The sequence below is a fragment of the Diadema antillarum genome, unplaced genomic scaffold (genome assembly GCF_040938485.1).
Source record: "Diadema antillarum isolate AM-2024a unplaced genomic scaffold, OU_Dant_1.0 seq00000286_RagTag, whole genome shotgun sequence".
Taxonomy (NCBI): Eukaryota; Metazoa; Echinodermata; class Echinoidea; order Diadematoida; family Diadematidae; genus Diadema; species Diadema antillarum.
This window is the reverse complement of record NW_027271314.1, coordinates 780,085-795,626: the sequence shown is the minus strand read 5'-3', so window position 1 is coordinate 795,626 and position 15,542 is coordinate 780,085. Positions and strand designations below refer to the sequence as shown.

The 15,542-nt window shown below is 37.5% G+C and overlaps 1 protein-coding gene and 1 long non-coding RNA gene across 2 annotated transcripts in view; both read left to right on the top strand.

Annotated features, from left to right (window-relative positions):
* The window catches only part of LOC139730031 (uncharacterized), an 88,744-nt gene that overhangs the window by 36,773 nt on the left and 36,429 nt on the right, over positions 1 to 15,542 (top strand). The window lies entirely within an intron of this gene.
* LOC139730020 (uncharacterized) lies at positions 8,035 to 11,312 on the top strand. The gene is made up of 3 exons (XR_011710902.1): positions 8,035 to 8,395; positions 9,992 to 10,080; positions 10,534 to 11,312. It is a non-coding gene; the product is annotated as an uncharacterized lncRNA (long non-coding RNA).

Below are 15,542 nucleotides of genomic sequence, written 5' to 3'. Positions count from 1 at the left end.
TTTGATTTATACATTCCTCTGCAATATCTAACTTCTAGACAGGTGATAATTGATGACAAGAATCAGTTTCATTTCAGTTCCTTTTATTTATTTCATTTCCAACAAAAATGCAAGGAAAAAAAAACCAAACATTTGAATGCAAACAATTTCACGGAGTCAACATAACATTGTAACCAAGGAAATATCATTTTGTAATGCCTAAGCTTTTTGAATGGAAAAAAAAATGACAACCAAATGATATATTTGAAAGGGGCATAACTGCGTTTGAATTAAAAAGAAATGGACAATTTACAATAAACATTGTGTGTACAAATTATATGGCAAGTTGTGAGGGGATGATCATCACTTCACTATTTGCATATTCATAGTGAGATTCATAATTCAAAATTAGCGACACTTCACAATTTCAGAACTTCCATATCTTCCGTCCGATTTTGATCAAATTTTCGATGTAATCTGTGCAAAGACAATTTTACTCCTTCTTTCACACTAACTCCCAATAGAATTCACCTTTAAGGTAAGAAAACTGTTCTCTCGTTAGCGATGTAGCAAAGTCACATCGTTGAAAATCATATGGCTTTTGAACGAAGAAGAAACAGGCGACCGTGTTTAGAGCAGCCGAAGAGAGAAGACGCCGACGAAGAAGAAGAAGAAGAAGAAGATGATGATGATGATGATGAAGAAGAAGAAGAAGAACAAGAACAAGAACAAGAAGAACAAGAACAAGAACAAGAACAAGAAGAACAAGAAGAACAAGAAGAACAAGAAAGTGAAGGACAAAGGGGGACAAAAGGGAGGGGTTGGACGGGATGTGAATTTTGTCTGAATCAAAATCAATTGCGCAGAGGTGCACGGCCGATCCAAATTCTATCACAAAAGGTCAAAGCAAATTAATTTGTGCAACATATCAGCAGAGATATATATCCAAATGTCAAATCTCTTTTTGTTTCATTTACTTACCGGTCAAAGGTATTTCTCTTACTCGAGTAAGGTTTAGTTTTGTGTTGTTAAAATAAGTGGAAATGAATCGTAAATCCTGTAAGCTTCGCATGCTAGCATTTGACAGTAATCTGCTCAATGTACGCCTCATAGCCTTGCGTAAAATGAAATAACAGATTTCCCTTTATCGCATTTCACGGGATAGACGTCTTAAAGGGATATCCGAGTCACTCATTTCTTCTCTTTTCTGACCTTAAAGTATTTTGACGAAACGTTTTGCTCAGAGTCTTCCCATGGAGACATGAGCGTAATTATGTTCCCAGCAGTTTCCCCTAACATTACCTGTCCTTGCGTAAACATTAACATCTGTCAATTGACGTCATCAATATGCAATCATTAAACTGCGAAGAAAACGTCAAGAATATGATGATAGTCAACTGTATCAGAGCTTAGCCATTACAGTCATCGTATACGGGTTATTTCTCATTCGTCCATATACTGTAAGTCTATATGAAATTTCAGTTTACATTGAGATAAAAGGAGAAAAGTGAAACGTTGTCTCATAGTTCCAAAGTTGACTCTTGATTGTAGCAGTATTTTTTTTTTCTTGACACGAGACTATACCCGTAATGGGATCATGCGAGCCCGGGGTATGCCCGCTTGAAGTGGAGAAAATCCATTCTAAACCGAATTTACCAATCTCTTGGCGCTGCCGACCGCCTGTAGTGTCGTCCTCGGTGTTAGATAAGATTCCTGTCACAAGCCGGATCAGCATTGACTGTCCGATTTAACGTAATGGATTCGAGACGCGGGGTGAGAACCACTCCCCCGATTGGGCCGCAGTTACGCGATTATGAAGCCAAATCAATGGCGCCTTCAACCCATCTTCGCTATTGCGCCGAGCAACAAATATGATCGCTGCTGCCCCTATCACTAGCGACCTGAAGAAATAGCCAATGCTCGACACATCCAGACGATTTTCTTATTGGATTTTGCAGCAATGTGTCCAATTTGATTTAGGTTTATCCAACTCGGTGGATAATGAATACCGCGTCCACGCTTTCGATGCCCCTAGAAACGCCTAGGAGAAATTGACCTTTTAAAAAACAGACAGTTCGTAGACCTTGTGAAGGACGGCGTATCAACCCAACGAGAGGTGTTGAGTTATAACGACGACATGAGCGAAGAATCGGACTGATTTCAGTAAACTGGAACATCTCGCTATGATCGCCTCACCGTCAATCTCCAGTGACAGCTGTGACCACTGCATTCATTGAGAATGGGTCCGTCATTCTGACGTAGACACTGCGTTGGCTCCATGTTGTGTGTGTACGACACTGACTTCGAGACAAGAATTACCCCACACGACTGCATTTCTTGGGTGTCAGACATTAAAGAGATGATGTAGTTCTAGTTGAAGTGGGGCTTCAGGTTTCAATCTTTTTTGTGAGATAATGAGAAATCTCTAGTGAAATATGAAGGCACTTACATTCGCTTTTGATATGACTGAGATATCCAAAACAAAGCAATCCTAATAAAAGGTAGGTAACACCTTTTATTGGGATACCTTTGTTTTATGGGTTTTTTTTATATCTCAGGCATTTCAGAAATGATTTTTATCATATAAACTTTGAATTTCTCGTGGAATCGTATGCTCTTTAATATTTCATGTAATGATTTCTAATTATCTCGCGAAAAATTAAAAGCTAGATCCCCTTCTCAAAAAAAAAACTATTATCAATTAAGTAACTGGTTTATTGAAGAAAATCAGATTGTTTCTGATATAGCACTTGTACAAAGTAAGGTCTATTCATGAAATAAACTTGGTATAGGAAATAGACCATAGGGACGACGAAGATTAAATGTTAGTTGAATCTTGTGCAGGACTGTGGTGATTAATCATGATCAGTAATGATGCTTAATAGGGAATAGGTGTAGTAAAAGTGCCGACAGAATAGTCACGCCTTTATTCTGTCATTATTTCCTGTTGGGAAATATTGTGTTTTTCTTGTATGACTTTGTTCGAATTTAGGTGAACAACACCGTCTCCAACTTTCAATGACAAGATCTTTTCCTAACATTAGCGAAGAGCATCGATCGTCACCATTACCTTTAAGCTCAAATTTAGAGGTTCTCATGTACCTCATGGAAATGTCATCCGAGATGTCTTGTATTTCTTGACAGGTTATATGATATAACATAGAGTGCTGCAGTCAATATTCATTTTATTGTGTGCATAATATCATACCCCTATATTATACAGTATATCGATCACCAACTGGCTTACAAAACGCATACTGTCTATTTGTATAGATAGAGTACTGTACATCTCGATCATGTGCACCACCAGTGTAAGTGAGAAGAAGAAGGACGCAATGGACGAAATGTAGGTTTTAAGGCCAGTTTACACTTGTATAAGCTTTCGGTCTGTTCTAGACCTTCATCAGGGCTGCATGCTCAAAAATTTATGATACGTATCAACTCACTGGCCATGCTGGTATACTTGAGAATGAAGGAGGAGTATGATATTTGATACATTTATTACGGGAAGTATAGAATGCACAATGTCATATGCAGCACATACATCTGATGATCTTATATTTCAATACAAGACTATCGCGTATCAAATGCAATTTTCACGCTAACCTTTGGTCAGATTTTGTGAGATTTGCCGAATAGATTAAATTATTCCAAACGGCCTGTACTAAAATCTAGCTGTGACTGTACTGTATTATGTTTATCCTTCAACCTCCCGTCGTGATCTGTATTCATGGTGTTGAAACGAAGTCACCCGAGACTATACTTACAAGTATGAATGTTTTGCGAACCATCCCTGCGTTTGGATTATTATGATGTATTTCATCACAGGCGAATTAGGAAGTACACGAGATAATTGGTCTGGTTAACGGTTAAGCCACGATCATAATCTAATATGATGGCGATGTGATCCGCTTGGATAAATAACGATCGCAACACATAGCATGAGCATAGTCAAGCATCCACGTAGTGTCTCTACGTAACAGCAAAACGAACTTAAAAGAAGAAATCCACTCCAAAATTTCATCAATTTCATAAGAAAGTGAGATTCAAAAAATCCCTCCAGTGCAGTGGAAACATGATGAAAACCGGATAAGAAATAAGGAAGTTATGACAGTCTGAAATGTCACAATATTTCGTTTAACTCTTTTTGACCAGTCGTTATAAATATTAAATATTCAAATCAGCAAGTTGATGATGTCCTGCTCACGCAATTTCTTATTCAATTCATATACAGATAAAAAATGCCTCAAAATCATCCAAAATAAAAAAGAACAAATGTTAAGTCTGATTATATGTTGTGGTATAATATATGGGAATATGCTTCTAAATGTATTAGCTGAAAATGATTTTATTTTTTCTGAATTTCTGTTATAACAAGCATGAAAAAATTGTGTGGGCACTACATCATCCACCTACTCCATTGAATATTCATATTAGGACTAGTCAAGAAAGTTTTCTGAAAAGGTGAAATTTCAGAATGTATCTTTCCTTTTTTCTTATCTGATTTATGTCAGTTTTGGAACGTTCTGTAGGGTATTTTTTCCCTCTCTCTTGTTTGGGATTTTATTTTAAGATGGATTTCCTCTTTAATAGTTCACTAACATTCTCTCTGCTTTGACATCTGTTTTCGACACAATGCACGTATACGCACACACTTCATCCTTCCCTCTCCATCTCTCTCATTTTTCTTTCTTTCTTTCTCTCTCTCTCTCTCTCTTTCTCTCTATCTCTCCCTCTCCCATACACTCTCTCAAGCGCACACACATTCGCACACACACGCAAACAGGCACTAGCCCATACATGCCATCAGGTTCACGGACACTGATTACATCGCACACTTGCTACAGTAGGAAGCTACAAACCGCGTTCATATACCGCTTCACCAAGCGAATGCGTTGTATTCATTGTATTTGATTGATGGGTCGCAAAAGACAACAAAATCCAGCATAACCAATAAACACACACGCTCGGAAAATTCTGTTTTGTATACCCCATCTACATGTCTCAGCTCGTTACTTGTCATAGAGCAGAAGGAATGTTATGGATGAATATGATACACCATTAAGGTAACTTGGGGGAAAGGCTTGTATCTTGTACCGTCTTATTCTTTATTCAATCCCAAAGTGATCTTCATATCCCCAGGCGATCAAAACCAACTGCATCAAACCTGTGAATCAGATTATCCTTGGTGAAATTATCCAGGAAACATCAGCTTCACAGTAATTCATGAAGTTTTCTTCTAATATACCCAACTGGAAAGAACACAGTGTCCCACAGTGTATTCACAGTGTGTTCACAGTGTGTTCATATAGTCGACTATGTGAAAACGCTCAAATTTGACAGTGTGAAGATGATTACACATTGTGGTGTGGTTTTCACAGAGTGTTCACATAGTAATTAATGTTTTGTTTCACACTGTGAATTGACGACTCACATTGTGTTCACACTGTTAAAACGCTCGAAATTAACAGTGTGAAAAGATACCACACTGTGTTCACCATGTGTTCACACTGTGTTCTCACACTGTGAGACACTGTGTTCTAATCAGCAGGGTAAGGCTATATCAAATGACTGCAGTCGACCAAGTAGCATAAAAAAGAAGAATGGCAACAAAAAATTCTTTGCAGGATATGACAATTATTATTCTTTTATATTTTTTTTACAAGCAAGATTTCTTCACATTAAAAAGTCCAAAATTATAAAGTACTAATACTAGACATGCTGTAGTTCGCGGGTTATCGAATGATATACCACACATTTTACTCTGCTGTTTAGACGTGTCGTGTCCCGCCTGCGTAGCGTGAATACAATATTTACTTATTCCTTACATGATGACATATTTCTTCTGCCCCCTCGCACAGCAAGGCCCGCTATCTGCCATGTCTTTCTCATTATGTTCCGCACAATCGTCTGCCTTAATGTTCATTACTCTATTAAAGTCTGGGCAAATTACAGCTATAAACCGGTAAGGTGCATGAACCCGAAAGCACGGAGATACGGTACAGCTCTTAGAGTGGCAGATCATTGTGACTGAAATGAAATATGGATTTGGATAGGAAGTTGTGTCCGATTCGAAGACCACCAGAATTTAATGGAAATATCAGCTTCACATAGATGATATATTATGTGATATTATATATGATATATGTGACATTATATATGCAATATATCATGGAGGTATACACACGAATGTACACATAAAAAACAAACGTATATAACTACAGCGGGAGTGACAGAGTTGCATAGTAAAGTTGTAAAATATATTTCTTTTCTTTTCTCTTTATCCTGTGTTACTAATTTTCCATTCGCTTCGAGCATTCAGGTATTATAAATTCGTGTACCACCTATTGTTACCACCTATTATTGTAGTATAATATTATGTCATATTATGTATATGGTATAAATTACATTTATATATATGCATACATTTATAGGGCCTATTATGTGTGTGTGTGCATGTATATATAAAAGAGAGACAGACAGACAGACACACAGAAAGAAAGACAGACTTGATGCGGTGAGGTATGTTCATTGGGGAAAGATATAGAAAAGTTAAGGAAACAGTATGAATAAAAAAATAGGGGAATAAGTTTATTTCAATAGAAGTACTGTGGACGAAAACCAGAGAAAAGGACACCGATGCCAGTATGGGCATCCAGGCACAAACCTGCATGGGGAAAACCATTGTGCTGTGTGATCCCTCGCTGGCAGATTATACGCATATCAAAGTTGCGCTTTAAACGTCCTAGAAATGCGTTTTACACATACAGTGGCATGAACGTAAACTGCGGGGACTTCAATCTGACGCATCAAAATTGATCATTGTCAAAGTCCCGTGCAAAGTTCTTGGGGGTCATCGCTTTTTGTCCCCGAATCGACCCGCACCTTATCCGAGTCAAGCCATTGTGTCTCCCCCGGTATACCGTCCCCTCAGCTTTTTTTTTTCTTCAGTGCACGTATCTGCAGATAGCATCTTCTTCGTAGAGCTGCATAGATGGCGCGCTTTATAACCTATGCCCAGCGGGAACTCGTTTCCATGGAGACGTCAAAGATAATTGTACATGAATGCTCACTACCCTATGCCTTCACTGCGACTCAGAGTGAAAGATACTTCCGCGAATGAAATCTCTTAGCGGAATTTATCCAATCAAGGAAAATAGTATATTTTCTGATTTGAAATATCATTACCCTGCAAGTGTTTATTTTCGTACAACGTCAGTCAAGGAAGAAAAGGAAAAAAATTGAAGGGGGAGATGACAAAATTGGAGCATGAATAAACCAAGAAGAGGAGACTGGAACGTATGACTGAGAGTCAATGGGATAGGGCCTCACAAGTGATTCCAAAATGTGTTGGTTATGGAATCATTAGAAACCAATTCCATGCTCACTGAATCCTGATTGTTTGCAAACCCATGGCCATAAGCCAATGCTATCACACGGTGGTCTGCCACACACGCAATGGCATGAATAATGAATATTTCAATTTGAGGGAAAGAATATAATGATAGTAAACATATACACTGGCACGAGCTCAGACAGAAACGTTTAAGTTTTGAATGTTTGTTTGCTTGTTTTTAGCGAAATGAAGTCACGTTTGATGGAATACGCAGATGTGGAGGAGGCGCATATCATAATCCCCATGATCGTTACGTATTCTCTAACATGAATTGCGGAAACAGAAATGTACCTCGTTTTTAAAGAAAAAAAATGTAATGCATTAAGTATTTTAGAATTTAATCAATTTTGGTGATAGCTGTGATACCTCAGTCCTTACTAGTCACTACTGCTTTGATACTGTTGCTGGTACTATGATACTAGTGTTACGACTACTACTACTCTACTACAAATTAATAATGATGACAATAATAATAGCAACAGTAATAATAATGATGGTAATGATAATGACAGGAATAATGATAATAATAATGATAATAATAATTGTACTTCTGATAGCGAAAATACTAATCATACTAATTTATACCTCTACTGCTGATGCTACTGCAGCTACTACTACGACTACTATTTCTATTACTAACACTCCTACTAGGCCTTTCAGTCACGTGACACTTTTTTTCAACCGCTCCGCTGCCCCACACTGAGTCTATGGGGCGTGAAGGTCACTCCATAGGGTTTGCGTGTGCAGCGCTGCCGAGAAGAGTTTTGGGTCGACGGCACCGTCTTTTCAGAAACTCTCCGAAATTGCTCGGAATACCTCGCTAACTTCCGAGGGTCGTAGCATCAATGTGATTGGTCGATGAATTTCCGAAAGTATCCGAACAGACAGAGTAAACATTGACAATTCTGATGATATGTGAAATGGATCACCTATCGTGAAGCTTCATGACGTCTGAGCTAAAAGAAAAGTTTGCTCGAAGATTTCATTATCCAGATGCGCCAAGATCCGTCCATTTCACACGTAAGTAGATAATATCATGTTTCAAAAAACTTTATGTGAAGTTTCATGGTGAAAAATGATTTCATTTTGATGCTAGAGTGATTTTTAGGCAGCACTGTCCGTTCAATTTCCAAGCGAGTTTTTACTGCAACCACGCAGCTATTGACAGCTGAGAGCATGTCGAGCAGTGATTTGTTTACGTGAACGATCCATTACGGACAGTCAGGTATCGTAGTGTTGCGATGTTTGTGTGTGTGGTCTTTTTATAGCTTTGTAAAAGACGATGCTGGCCTGCTGATCATTTTTATTAATAGTGAAGAGTAATCTTAATGCCAATCGATTAAATATCCGGTCATCATTGTGGCAAAGTTTGCATTTTCAGTTACCTCATTCTGTTGATTTACCTGCATGGTGAATGGATCGTTCCGTTTGGTATGTGTTGTAAACAAGTACGGTAAACAACAAATGCGATGTGTGATAACCCTTGCTGTTGGTACGAAGGAATCGACGATGTTTTAATCAAAATCCCTTGTGGCACGACCCCCCAAGAGTGACTTAATTTGTTTCCATATTTAGTTTATACTATCCTTCACGAAAATTTCGGGTTTGAATGTCAGATTTATGATCAGGTTTTTGTTACCGACCGTATGTTTTGATCAATGTAGTGGTCACGATCGTGCACACTGACTTGCCAATACTACAGTACACGTTATGTATGTGAGCTACTGTACTGTGTACACCTGACCTGCAGAGCAGAGCAGGCTTTGTTCCACTTCGTACTTCGATCGAAATTCGATCGGATTATTTTGACAGCAACTTTCAAAATCCCTAGTTGTTATGAAGTGTCTCTCTCAAATATCCCCTCTGGACGACCTAAAAACTATGAACATTTGACAGATTGAGTATACAAGTCAGATTGGAGGCCGGAGTAACACCGATGATTTTTTTTTTTAGCGTCTGGTCGGGCTAGAGTTACTTACAGACAGTAGCAACTTGAAAAGACTTCTTTGCAACTTGCAAGAATTTTTGGAAAATTTCTTCAGTTTCTACAATCCAAACTTCAGTACAATAGTTTACTTGTAACCTGGTATTCCAAGTATAGTTATATTTTGTGAAATTACAGGAGTAAAATTACTGTGAAGTATTTTACGTAATTACAGAATTCATTCTCTGATTCTTCGTACTGAACACCACTGAGCTGGGAGGAAGGGAAAATTACCGTAATTTTTTAAGTGTATGACAAATATCAGCACTTAGTGCTGCTCGTGCTAATAAAGAGGGCACTAGGCCTAGCTATGTCACTAACGTCAACCTACGTAAATATAAAAAGCAGAAATTACACCATTTACATTTAATTTTCTGTGACTGATAAATTGATATTTAGTGTTTTGTTTCAACTCAAGTTTTGAGCAGCTAAACATTCATGAGTCTTGGCTCGATATTTAGACAGTGTGCTTGAAGAAGAACCAAGATTGATCAGACTAGTGATGATGATTATATGAGACACTAAGCGCTTGACTGTCAATTCATTAGTATTTCCTACAGAGTAGCCTGAAGCCTTCAATCTTCGTATTCTTAGAGTAATTCATGTCAGTTTGATTACGACTTTATTTTCAGGTGACTGGGCGGGTATGTGTGCCTTCTTATTGCCATGGATGTTGAAGGTGACTGCAGTGGTGTAGCCAGCAAACAAAATCCAAGTTCAGGTTAGAAAAATTTAAGTTCATTCCTTATGTTATATTTATCCATCTTTAACCCCCAAAATTGTGACTCATTTATTTTATTTTATTTTTATTATTATTTTTAGATTTCTGGTTTTTCATGTGAACATGTACGTACATGCATGCACACACAATCTGAGGCCAGTGAGGGCGAGACAAATAAGCAAGGTCTTATCCTAAAATTGTGACACTTCAAACTTGAACTTTACAGACTGCAATTCTATATATGTTGTTGTTGTTTTTTTGTTTAAGAAATTTGTTAAAATTTTGCCTCAAGATTTTCACAGGCTTTATAAATTCATAATCTGGATAACGTTTTGCAAAACAGATTGTTAATCTGTGATTACTGTACATGTAGCCAGGACTCTGAACTATTTTTTTTAATCTAATAAAATCAATGTAAAGTAATCAAATATTAATCATACTTCTTTATAACAGAACATGACTCTGTGTTTCCCTCTGGCCAAGCTGGAAGTGGATCCTCTCAACGACATGTAACAGGCCCAACAAACCTTTCTGCCGTCCAGCCAAGTCAGCTGCTAGAAGAATCCTCTGCAGGCTCCTCGCTGCCCCACTCACATTCAGCTCCCTGATAGAGGCCGATCATTGGTGTTTGATGTCATATATAACATATAAGTCACACATGTTCTTCACACTTAATGTGTGCTTCCACATGTGTTATGTAAGTGGAACTGTTATAATGTTTGGATAGTGCTGAATATCCATGTGTTCCCAGTACTGCATCAGTATGCATTTTTCAAACCCAAAATTTAAAACCTGACTGAGACTTGATATAGGTTTTTGCTCTGTATTTCTTTGAAGGCAACTCCAGTAGAGTGAACATAAAGTGAATTTGAAATCACATGGCAGAATACATCTATACATTTCTCAACGATTTATTGAACTTGCGTTTTGTAGTGCTTTGTTTCTATACCTGCGAACTGCAAAAGATGTATGTGTGCCATGAATTGTGTGATTGTGTGTGTGTGTGTGTGTGTGTGTATAGTATTGATATTCATATTTGTCAAAAAATGAAAAATATGAATTTGATACTATTGCAGAGTTGTGGCAGAAAGTGATATGAAGATGAAAGGCAACTTCCACCCAGATATTGCGAACATTTATGGCCAGAAATATATGGACCAATATGAATATTAATATTCATATCTTCATCTGAATATCAGTATTCATATTTGTATGAATGATATTAATGTGGCCTTCTGACAGGATTCTGGCAAAACATGTCATTTAGCAAATCTGCATTTTTTTCCTGGTATTGTTAACCATTACCAATTAACATACATTATATTTTACTTTTTAATATTGATATTAATATTTTTAATGTAATGTTCATGAAAAAATTATTGTAGACTTGTGGGAAAATATTCTACAAAGCTATCCTGCAAATTTTGTTGAGTTATTGTGATTCATCACTCTGTTACAAGTATTTATATGCATTTTTATGAATATTAATATTCATAATTTTCAAAATATGAATCATATTTCTTTAAAAACAGTGCAAAATTGTGACACAATCTATCATCATCATATCCTGCAAGTTTCATTGTCATACTTCAAGCAGTAAAGGAATTATAGGCAATTTAGTTGTCTGTGTACATGCTCAGGCGGTGCCATTGTTAAAACAAAGTAAAACAAAAGATTGACCTTTGACCCCGGGTTGAAAAATGGGCATGTCTTGTGACATTAAAACGCCTATATCTTTGCAACCGCTTGACCGATTTGAAAAATTCAAAAAGATTTGTGAATGGGAAGAGTAGGGCTTTCATTCTACACTAATTTTTCCTGGCCTTATATCATTTTGAAAAATCACCTAAAATGCCTACTCCTACTCTTGATACTCCTGGCGATTTCTATCCCTGATTCTGATTGTACTGTTTTGTTACGAGAAAAGGAAATACGATTCTGTTGGCAAAGAAAATGGTGACGATGGGGCAACACAGTCGACACAGCAGTAGATTGCAATGGTTTGTTGAAGTGGCCATTACAGCTTCATATCATGTTACTGCAAACAGATTATAATCCCTTTTGGGTGGTGTCGAGTTTTGTAGTGTATAACATATTATTCATTCACATAAGAACACTGATGATATATCAGTCTTACGCATAATCTGTTCCTGGTCAGCGTACTTTGCTAAGTGGTTGTTGTGAAAATTATGTTTTTTGAGGTTTTTGATTCACGGAAGAGTACACAAGAAAAGAAAATAATATGTATGTATATTTACTGTTTTGTATTCTATGATTGGGTAAGATATCATTCGCTGCCCCGAGCGAGTTTGCGCTTTCTTGGAAAAGTTTAGAATGATGTGTGATTTTGTGAAGGCCCTTTTCGCAGAAATCGCACTTTGTCATTTACCAGAAGGTGCTATCTCGATGTAGTGTACTTCGAAATTTATACGGATTTTCGCTTCTTTCATCTGTATACACTACATCAAAGGATAAAGAGTATGTATGCCATTCTGGCATGACGCTCAGCCGATGTCATTCATTTAATCATATCCGATAATTTTCCGAGGCTTTTTGACCAATTTTCAAAGTGCACTCTCATGTATGAGAGGGGCGGATAGCGGTTAACCCAATTATATTCTTTACTAAACTCACACACGAGGAGATCTGGGCACGGCGAGTCAGAACGAACATGCTGCAAATCGATATTGGGCAAATAGCTGAAAATCTTTTTGCCTTTCGAGTTGAACGATATTTTGACACCAAATCCTGTGAAGAAATCCGGGCAGGTTTGCAAAGTCGAACAACAGCAATGGAAATGTAGTTACCAGTTATAAAGATAAATAAAAAGATGGACACTTAACTTTTTCCAAATACTATTGATATTGTCAATGTACAACGTGCCTATCTCGCCGAGTTATCACCGTAACAGGGGGATTTCTGACAATTCTACCTTCGTCGTAATACCTATATATAGGAATTAGAGAGATGAATAGATAGATAGATAGATAGATAGATAGATACTCTCTAAGAAAAATCGAGTGAAAATTTTCACTCCAAAAAGAGTGAATACAAAAAAGAGTGAATTTCGAGTGAAATTGGAGTGAATTTTGAGTGAAAATGCTCATTTTCACTCATTTTGGAGTGACGTCAGGGATCACTCGAAGATTTTGGAGTGATCCCTGACGTCACTCCAAAATGAGTGAAAATGAGCATTTTCACTCAAAATTCACTCCAATTTCACTCGAAATTCACTCTTTTTTGTATTCACTCTTTTTAGAGTGAAAATTTTCACTCGATTTTTTTTTTTAGAGAGTAGATAGATAGATGGATAGATAATAGGTAAATAGATAGACAGATGGATAGATAATAGGTAGATAGATATATGGTTAGGTAGGATACATAGACAGGTGGATAGATAGATAGGTAGGTATGTAGATAGATAGATAGATAGATAGATAGATAGATAGATAGATAGATAGATAGATAGATAGATAGGTAGGTAGATAGATCGGTGGATAGATATATATGTAGGTAAGTTGGTAGAAAGATAGATAAGTATTAAAATGGATGGTGAGATATATAGATAATGAAATCGGAACATTTAAATCAAAATTCCACTTCCTGCAGAATGTCGAGGCATTCACGGTACTTCACTCTCCAGGGAGATGCTCTTAGGTCCCTGTTTCTATCCATTCTCCATCGTACGATTAATAATCTTTGTAATAACGGTGTAGTATGATACGGAGAGGCCCACTATGAATACAGATGTACGTGGGCTTCTGATACAATCTTCCCAGGTGCTTTGAGGGTATTAATGACGTCATCAATGCAAGGTCATTATCCCTGGAAATCAGGAGAGGGTTACCCTAGAAGCATGTCCGGGTAATGAATCCTTATCTAAATGGAAATTGAAAGCATGCCTCCGGAAAACGGCACATTTTTCATGGAGGTAATGTACAGTACATCCGGTTTCTGTAAGGAAATAGTTAACAGATTGTGAGACTGAAGACATATCGTAGATTATATTTCCTTTCGGTTGGCTACACTCGCAAGACATTAATGTATCATTATTATCCCTAGCAGTTAGGTTTAGCTCGTGGCTCGACTGACATCAGACTGGCTGATTAGTTCAAAGAAAAAGCATATTATAACGGGCTGTCCAAAATAAAATGATACACATTGGAATGGTACCCAAATTTGAGTTTACATGTATATCGATCTTTTTTTCTTTTTTTTTTGAGGGGGGGGGGGAATGTTTATAGGTATGAATAGCTCATGATTTTTTTTCGATTATGACAACAAAAGAGTATTTAAAAAAATGTTTCATGCCGGAGTAAGCAACACCCACTTTATATTAAAAAGAATGTGAAAATTAGGTTGCGCAGGAATTGACTATCCACTTAATGGGTAAAGTGAAAGTGTGTGAGGGTGGGACTGTGCGTCCTAATTCTGGGAGTCGTATTACATGGTTATAAGTCCATTCTTATGTTTTTTGCTCCGTTCCAAATCATTCATCTCACATTTCCTAGCCCAGAATTCTACTTTTTTTTTTCTCGTGGGGGCATTGCAGACACAGGTTTATGCAACGCCACACCAACCAACTGTATTGGATAGTGAATTCCTGCGCAGCCTGTTATATATTAGTACTTTTCATGTCGTTTACAAAGGCGGGTAGTGCTCACCCAAACATGAAATATTTTGGTGTCAAATGATAGAAGAGACCTTCAGCTATTGTAAACCATGTGTGTAAACATTTCTGAAGAATTTAGATAAAGTTTTGGGGAGGGCTGTTTTAAAAGTGTATCATTATTTGGGACACCCTACAGACAACGCTTTTCATCAAACCAGGGTCCCGTTTCATATAGCTTGTTATCAACAACAGCTGCCGTATTCCTATGAAAAAAATTGCTCTCAGCCAATCAGATGCAAGGATTTCAATAGGTTGTAACAACTATTGTAGCTTGTTATTGATAACAAGTTGTATGAAACGGGGCCCAAAATACCGAGTGAAATAGTCACATGGCAGCCAAAGAAGTAGAATATTTTCTAATCCAATAAAGGTAACGGCAGGAAAGGCAAGGACTTCTGAGACGTGGTCAAATCTGTATTAAAAAAAAAATAGAAACATTCTTAGTCCTTCCAGGAGATACAAAATTGACTGATAATCAATGTGTTGCAAACTAACCCACTTTGAGGCCGTGCGTTCGACAGTCACATACAATCCATATATATACCCAACCATAAGACGGAGCATGGAGTTACGTTGTAGCGTCATGGATGGAGACATGGTAACCCATTATCACCTGCTCTGGCGGGGTGGAAAATCCAGACTTACCCCCCTTGTCATGTGTCCAGGTGCTGATTGCATCAAAGACTCTCTCTAAATCGATCTCAGTCGACTAGACGATTTATATCACCAAGCATGGCATCGATCAAAATTCTGAGAACTGTCGGATTATATTTACCCATGACGATTTGAT